This window comes from Tupaia chinensis, unplaced genomic scaffold (assembly GCF_000334495.1).
Source record: "Tupaia chinensis unplaced genomic scaffold, TupChi_1.0 Scaffold000365_1, whole genome shotgun sequence".
NCBI lineage: Eukaryota > Metazoa > Chordata > Mammalia > Scandentia > Tupaiidae > Tupaia > Tupaia belangeri.
Genome location: NW_006159862.1, coordinates 778,748 through 787,591, shown reverse-complemented (window position 1 = coordinate 787,591; position 8,844 = coordinate 778,748). Strand labels below are relative to the sequence as shown.

General features: G+C 49.1%; 1 pseudogene; it reads right to left on the bottom strand.

Annotated features, from left to right (window-relative positions):
* Positions 1-6,255: 6,255 nt before the first annotated feature.
* LOC102501552 (40S ribosomal protein SA pseudogene) lies at positions 6,256-7,003 on the bottom strand (annotated as a pseudogene).
* Between the last annotated feature and the right edge of the window lie 1,841 nt (positions 7,004-8,844).

Sequence of the window (8,844 nt, the reverse complement as noted above, 5' to 3'; positions counted from 1 at the left end):
CCGCCCCAGCCCGGGCTCTGCCCGCGGCTCCCTGGCCCAGGCCACCCCAGGCCGCCCCAGCCCGCGCGGTCCTTGTCCTCGTCCGGGTCACAGGTTCGGAGCTGCCCGGTCTCTGGCTCTCTCCGCCTCAGTCTGCCACGCTCTTCTCTGTCCTGTGACCAGCGCGTCCTCTCTCTGTCCTGTCTTTGCCTGGACTCTATTTTGTGACCCCGGATGATTGACATCTCTTTCTTCACTGGCGAAACCAGGTGTCCCCCTCTGGCGTGGAGGCTGTTGGGAACGACCCGATTCAGCCTAAATTGGGGACATTCCCCAGAGAGACAGGGTCTTGGGTCCGCTCCCAGATTTGGCCTGGTGCATGGCTGTGTCTATTCTGGGGCCTGAGAGAGAGGCCGAACATCCGCCGGGCTGAGCTGTGGCCTCTGGGGTCCCTGGGGTGGGGTGGGAAGGGGCAGCCAGTTTTCTGTGAGAGCGAGAATTCTCCCAGCCGTCTGGACTTTGGCCCCTTGCTTCTCCAGGAGGCGCCCGTCCTCAGACTCAGTGACATTCTAGGGGTCCCTGGCCTTGTCTATGGCCCAGCTCCTGGATTGTTTTTTTTTTTTTTTTTTGAGTGCTCACAAGAAAGACAGAGACAGAGAGACAGAGACAGAAAGCAAGAAATCACCTGGGGGGGGGGGGGTGGTCACGCTGCAATCCCTTCTCCTCCATTCTCCTCTCAGGATCTTGGGCACGCACATACATGTACCTGGCGTGATTTTAAGCCACCGGGTCTGGGACTTGAACCGTGGTTGACTACATGGGAGTCTAGCGACATGACCATTATGCCAACTGCTGGTCCCACTCCTGTGTTTTTTTTCTCCATAGCCTGAGTTTCCTGTGCTCAAGGGAGCTTGTGCAGCTTATTAAATTTGTCCCTTCCGTCCTCTATTATCTTTAAAGGCTTTTGCCATAGGGCACGTACATCTGCAGGAGAGAGACAGTGAGAGGGAAAATGAGAGATCCCCCCTAAGGGGATGGCTTCGCTGCAATCCTTCTCCGTTCTCCTGAGATTTTGGACATGCTCGCACATGCGCCTGGTGTGATTTTCAAACCACAAGTTCAGGCCTGGGACCTGAACTGCGATGGGCCACGTGGGAGTCCAGTATCTTAACCTCCATGCCACCTGCTAGCCCCTCTCCTGTGCAGTCGACCACAGTTCAAGTCCTGGACCTGGTGGCTTAAACTCATGCTAGGCATGTGTGTATGCGTGCCCAAGATCCCGAGAAGAGAATGGAGGAGAAAGGATTGCTGCGTGACCATCCTACCTTGGGGGCGGGGTGATTTCTCACTTTCTGTCTTTCTGTCTCTCTCTGTCTTTTTGGCCAGTGCATGTACCCTATAGTAAAAAAAAATTTTTTTAACCAGAGGGTGCGTATACTCACTGCAGAAGGAAAGAGAGAGTGAGAAAATACCCCTCACCTTGGGGAATGGTCACAGCACAATCCCTTCTCTATTTCCCCCTCTTTTGGGGACTTTTCTTTGGTCAAGTGTGCACATGTACCTGGTGTTTTCTTTTCTTTTTTTTTTTTTTTGAGAGGTTTTTTTTGCTATAGGGCATGTGCGCGCGCCAGACAGACAGAGACATAGAGACAGAAAGCGAGAAATCACCCCCCAGGGGGGATGGTCACGCCGCAATCCCTTCTCCTCCATTCTCCTCTCGGGATCTTGGGCACGCACGCACACGCGCCCGGCGTGAGTTTTAAGCCACCGGGTCCAGGGCGTGAACCGCGGTTGACTACGTGGGAATCCAACGACATAGCCATTACGCTAACTGCTGGTCCCCTGGTGTGTTTTTCTTTTCTCCTTTTTTCCTTTTTCTTACTTTGCTATTAGGGTGTATGTACTTGACAGTGAGAGAGAAAGTGAGAAATCACCCGCAGGGAGATGGCCAAACCATACCCTCTTCTCCATCCTCCTATCTGGATTTTGGGCACACAGATATATGCACCTAGCATGATTTTTAAGGTGCTAGATCTGGGACTCGAACCGCATAGTAGGCCATGTGGGATCCAGCAGACTTAACCACGAGACCACTGGCTGGCCCCAGCTTCTTTCTTTCTTTCTTTTTAATAATTATTTATTTAGGGACAAGCAGTTAGCATAATGGCTATGTCACTGGACTCCCATGTAGTCGACCGTGGCTGAAGTCCCAGACCCCGTGGCTTAAACTCACACCGGGTGCATGTGCGTGTGCGTGCGTGCCCAAGATCCTGAGAGGAGAGTGGAGAAGGGATTGCGGCGTGGCCATCCACTCTAGGGGGTGATTTCTCGCTTTCTGTCTCTTTCTCTGTCTGGCAAGCGTACGCACCCTATAGCAGAAACCTCTCCAAAAAATTTTTTTTATTTAATTTTATTTATTTCTATTTTTCAACTTAACTAGAGAGATATGAAGAGAAAGAGAGAGAGAGAAAGCCACCATGTCCAGGATTCATACCGCAGTGGGCCATGTGGGAGTCCAGCACCTTAACCACCACGCCACCTGCCGGCCCCAAGGTTTGCTTTTAATCTGGCATTTATGTACAATTTATCTTAATTTGTATGTACAATTTATTTGGGTAATATCATGTTCTACTGACAGAATATTCAAAAGGAAAAACGAGTGTCAGGAACAAGTATTAACAGAAGGAAGCTCCAGGAGACGGCTTGCAGCTGGTGGAAACAGTGCCTGGGCCCGCTGTCTGATGAAGCAGACCAGGCACAGGGAGGTCCTGACACTTCTCAAATTCCTGCAGCAGCTGGTTCACCTCTTTCTGCTTGTTTTCTGTGTGCTCCCAGATGAGAAAGGCACCCCAGAGGCCTCCAGGGTGTCAGTCCCGACCACACGCACTGGCTAGCTGTCTCCTGTTCTCTGGAATTCAGATCTGGTCGGAGACTCTTCACAAGTGAGGAGTGGCTCAAACAGATCTTTGCAGTTCTGGTCTTTCTGGCTAGGGCTTGATTCTCTTATTTCTGTCAACGTGTAAAATGCCATTTTTGTAAACAGTTTTTGTCTTTATTAAGCAGGTCGTTGGAGGGATCAGCAGTTGGTATAATGTTTACTTCACTGGACTCCCACATAGTCAATCACATTTTGAGTCCCAGACTCGGCAGCTTAAAATTCACACCAGACACGTGTGTGTACATGCCCAAAATCCCAAGAAGAGAATGGAGGAGAAGGGATTGCAGCTTGGCCATCCCTCCTTGGGAATGATTTCTCACTTTCTTTCTGTCTCTCTGTCTCTCCTGTGAACACACAAGCCCTATAGCAAAAAAAACTTTCTTAAAAAAAAGAAAAGGTCATTGGACATCTGATTGTATGTATGATTTTTTTGCTTTTTGTTTTTGCTGTAAGGCTTGTGTGCTTGCCAGAAAGACAGAGAGAGAGACAGAGAGAGGAAATGAGAAAGCACCTCCCAGTGAAGATGGCCATGGTGCTATCCCCGCTCCTCCATCTCTCAGGATTTTGGGCACGTACACACACCCACTAGTGTGTTTAAGCTACCAGGTCTGGAACTTGAACTATGGAGGAGGCCCCGTGGGATTCAGCCATCTTAACCACCATGCCACCAGCTGGTTCCATGTGTGTTTATTTATTTAAAGATATTTTTTGTTCCCCCCCCCCAAGGTTTCTGCCATGTAGTGTGTACACTTGCCAGAGAGGAGAGAGAGAGACAGCAAGAAGAAAAGTGAGAAATCACCCCTCGGGGGAATGGCCATGCCTCAATCCCTTCTCCTCCATTCTCCACATGGGATTTTGGGCATGCATGAACCTGGCAAGGTTTTCAAGCCACTAGGTCTGGGACTGGAACTGCAGTTGGCCATGTAGGAGTCCAACACCTTAACCATCATAGTACCTACTACATCCTGTCATATTTATTTATTTATATAATAATTATTTATTTAATTTGAACAGAGAGAGACAGAGAGAGAGAGGGAAAATGAGAAAGCAAGCCTCGAGGTCTGGGACTCGAACTGTGTTTGTTTATGTGGGAGTTTCTAGCGCTTTAACCACCACGCCACCCACTGGCCCTGTCATATTTATTTTTTAAAGTCAATAGTAAGAATGGAAATAATACAAAGGATACCCATTGTAAAGGAGGTCACTATCCCATCCCTGACTGTATTTCCCTTTTAGAGAAGACACATCTGCTACACTTTTTTGTGTGCGTGTCATTCTCTCTTGGTTAATTAAAAATCTATAGTATCTGAAATTAAATTCAAATGAAAGATAAGAAACATTCACGAGAAATTACAGTGTGGGACTGGCAGGGCCTCCCCGGACTCCCACATGGTCAACCATGGTTCGTGTCCCAGACCTGGTGGCTTGCTTTTTCACTTTCCCTCTCTCTCTCTCACTCTGTCCCTCTTTAGTCAAAAAAATCTCTCTGGTAAAATTTAAAAATAAGCAAGTAAATAAAGTTAAATAGAATAATTCTTAAAAAAAAAAAAAAAGCTACAAAGTGTGACAGAAAGTACAGTGGGAAAGATATGGTATAAAGGGTATGTGGGGGAGATTTTCTATGCATGGGAACTGGACTGAATGAAACGTCTCGAAATACAAATCCAGTGGCATTCAAACTGAGGAAGTCTTGCTTCCCTATTTGGTTCATTTCCCTCTTCCCTGTAAAGAGGACTTTTTTTTTTTTTTTTTGAAAGGTTTTGCTACAGAGTGTTTGCGCTTGCCAGAAAGACAGAGAGAGACAGAGAGACAGAAAGCGAGAAATCACCCCCTGGAGGGATGGCCACACCGCAATCCCTTCTCCTCCATTCTCCCCTCGGGATCTTGGGCATGCACGCACGTGCACATGCGCACCTGGTGTAAGCTTCAGCCACTGGGACCAGGACTCGAACTGTGGTCGACTAGATGGGAGTCCAGCAACATAGCCATTATGCCAACTGCTGGTTCTAAGAGGACTTTTTTTGGGGTCAACTTTTAAATTTTATTTAATTTTGGGGCTAGAGGGAGCATGGTAGTTAAGGACACTGGACTCCCACATGATTGACTATGGTTTCAGTCCCAGACCTGGCGGCTTGCTCTCTCACTTTCCCCCTCTCTCTCTTGCACTGTCCCTCTCTGGTCAAATTAAAATAAATTTTAAAAAATCAATAATTAAATAAAGTTAAATAAAACAATTCTTTAACAATTTATTTAATTAAAAATAATTACTTAATTTTCTTTCTTTCTTTATTATTATTTAATTTGCTATAGGGTATGTGTGTTCACCAGAGAGAGAGAAAGTGAGGAAAAAAAACCACAAGGTCCAGGACTCAAACTGCAGTTGGCCCTATGGGAATCCAGAGCCCTAACCACCATGCCACCTGATGGCCTTAACTTTTCTTTTTTCAGTTTTAAAATTCATTGTTATTATTATTAAATTTAAATTTGCTATAGGGTATGAACAATCCCCAGAGAAAGACAGACTGAGAGAGAGGGAAAGTGAGAAAGCAAGCCACCAGCTTCAAAACTCAAACTGTAGTTGGCCATGTGGGAGCCCAGTGCCCCAACCACCACACTACCTGCTGGTTCCCCAACTTTTTAAAAAAAATTTGTTATAGGACAAATTTGTACTTGCTGGAGAGAGACAGAGAGAGGAGAAGTGAAAAATTGCCCTGCAGGATGTATGGCCACACCAAATCACATTCTGGTCACGCATTCTTCTCTCTGACCACATATTCTTCTCTCAGGGTTTTGGGCGTGCATGCACATGCACCTGGCATGTTTTTCAAGAAAGAGACAGAGAGAAATGGGGAGAAAGCACCCTTAATGGGGCATAGTCACACCACAATCTCTTTGTTTCTCCATCCTGTCAGGATTGTAGGCTCACATGTCCAATACATTTTTCAACCTGCTGAGGCCAGGATTTGAATTGTGGTCAGCCATATGGGATCTGATTCCTATGTGGACAGCCTGTGATTTTTTTTTTTTTTAGAATTATTTATTTTAATTTTATTTATCTTTTCTTTCTTTCTTTCTTTCTTTCTTTCTTTCTTTCTTTCTTTCTTTCTTTCTTTAAATTTGACCAGAGAGAGACAGGGAAGGAAAGTGAGAAAGCAAGCCACCAGATCCAGGACTCGAACTGCAGTTGGTCATGTGGGAGCCCATGTGGGAGCCCAGTGCCTTAACCACTACTCTACCTGGAAGTGATCTTTTATTTCATTTATTTTATTTTATTTACTTTATTTTATAAACTGTTGTTTATTTTCCTAACCAACCTTATTTCCACTTTGTATAAGAGTCTGTGAAGAGCAGACTTAAGACCACTCAGGGGTTGTTCCCACCCATTCAGTGGCCTGAGCAGTGGGGGTTGCAGGCCAGTCTTTGGTGGAGGCTGAGCACTCCAGTCCTCAGTAGGGAGCTGCCGGGTGGGCACAGAGGGCACCTGCATGCCTTCAGACCAGTCTGCGACCTCAGGCTGAGCAGCAGTCAACTCAGGAGCTGGAGCAGTCCGTTCACCCCGACATTCCTCCTTGGTCACAGCCTTTTCAGCTGCAGCCTGCTCCTCCTCTTCAATCTCTTCAGGATCTCTGCAGAAGTAGAGCTCAGGCCTGACCTCCCACGGGCGCTCACGGGAGATGGTGCCATACATGCGCAGCACCTCCCTGGCCAGCATCCACCGCATTGGACCTACTGAGTGAGCTCCCTTGTTGTTGCCTGGGATGGCGATGTCCACACAGTGCAGAGGGGAATCTGTGTGCACAGGGCAATGGGAGGTGGATTAACAAGACGCCTCTGTGAGAGGCTGGGGGTTGGCCCTGGGATCAGTCACCACCAGAAGACGCGGCTCCAGGAAGGCCGCCTGGATCTGGTTAGTGAAGGTTCCAGGAGTGAAGGACCAGCACTAGGAGTGGCTCCAGCGGCAGCAGCGAACTTCAGCGCAGCCCTCTGTCCCGTAGCTAGTGACTTCCATACTGGTATGGAGTATAACATGCAAACCAGCTTGCAATGAAAGACGAAGTTGGAAGTTGGAGTGACAGAGCAGGGCATCTGGACTGCGAGGGATAATGGTCCGGAGTTTGCATTTTATTCCAAATGCCACGGAAAACTGACAAGGAGTTATTTAAGCTGAGAAGTGAAGTGTTTCATTTTTTAAAAGATCACGTCAGGGGGTTGGCAGGTGGCAGAGTGGTTAAGGCTGGACTGCCCCACAGCTGATGGAGATTTGTGTCCTTGGCTGGTGGCTTGCTTTCTCACTTTCTCTCTCTCTCTCTGTTTCTCTCTGGTCAAATTAAAAATAATAAAACAAAACAAAATAAAATAATTCTTTTAAAAGAATCACCATGGGGGGACCAGCAGTTGGCGTAATGGCTATGTTGCTGGACTCCCATGTAGTCGACTGTGGTTTGAGTCCTGCACCCGGAGGCTTAAACTCACACCAGGTTTGTGTGTGTGCGTGCCCAAGATCCCAAGAGGAGAATGGAGGGGAAGGGATTGTGGCGTGGCCATCCCCCCTGGGGGGTGATTTCTCGCTTTCTGTCTCTCTGACTCTCTCTGTCTTCCTGGCGAATGCACGCACCCTATAGCAAAAACCTCTCCAAAAAGAAAAAAAAAAATATATCACCACAGGGCCAGTCAGTAGTGTGGTGTCACCAGGTCCAGAACTCAAACCACAGTTGGCCATGTGAGAGTCCAGGTGCCAGATCTCACATGGCTTACTTTGTAGTTTGAGTCCCACTGCTGGCAGCTTGAAAAGCACCCTGGGCACATGTGTGTGTGTGCCCACAATCCCAAGAGGAGAATAGAAGGCATGGATGAGAAGGGAATGCAGTGTGGCTCCCCCCTGGGGGGTGATTTCTCTCTCTCTCTCTCTCTCTCTCTCTCTCACACACACACACACACATATCAGAGGCAACCCACACAGCCTATAGCAAAGCTTACGCACACAAGCACACGCATACACGCACAGTCACCTGGGCTTCTATGAGGAGAATAGATTATGAGTATGGGGATGGACCTGGACTGGGAGGGATCTTGGTCTGAAGTTTGCATTTTATTCCAAATGCTGTGGAAAACTGGCAGGGGGTTATCCACTTCACCTCCTGGAGTGAAGCAGGAAGACCAGCATGGAGGTGGCTGCAGTTTCCCAGGGAAGAGAATGATAGTGGCTTTAGCCAGAAAGACAGACAAATTCAGAGCAGAGCTGGGCAAGGGGTGGGGGTGAGGGAGGGGGAGGAATACCAGAGCCGCTCGATGCTGATGGTTCCCCAGGGCTGAGCCCACACCCCGGGCCAGGCAGTAAATTCCACCAGGACTTACTGGCCTCCTGGCCCCCACCTGCTGGCCGATGCAGGAAGTGCCCTTAATTAGAGCAGTCCAGGAGCCATCAGGGTTTCTGGGGAGGATCCTAGGGCCAGACCCGAGAGGTGGGCAGGTTCCCCACGCTGCCGCCTGGACAGGGTCGCGATCCCAGGATCCCAGGGCATCTCCCCAGCTAAGCTTCTCCTCTCCCCGAGGTTTGCACATCATCTCTGTCCCTGACGATGGGGGAACCAGGATGGGGCATCTCCAGCCAAACACCTTCTGGGAGGCACGTGGTGGTGGGGAAGGGGTAGGAGCAGATGTCGGGGTGGAGGAGTGAGACCCCCGACCACGCCAGCTCCCCGCAGACACTATGCGCGCGCCAGGGCTGCCTCGGATCACCACCCCCCCCACCTGCGGCCTCCGCGGTTGCAGAGTTGGGGGGGCACCCGGGGCGGAGCGTGTCTCCCCAGAGCAGGGTGTGGCCAGTGGTCCAGATGGTCAGTCTCTGTGGCCAGCCGGTGGTGGCGGAGGAGAGTCAAACCCTACTCCGCGCCGTGCAGGCTGGCGGGCCGGCTGGGGTGGGGAAC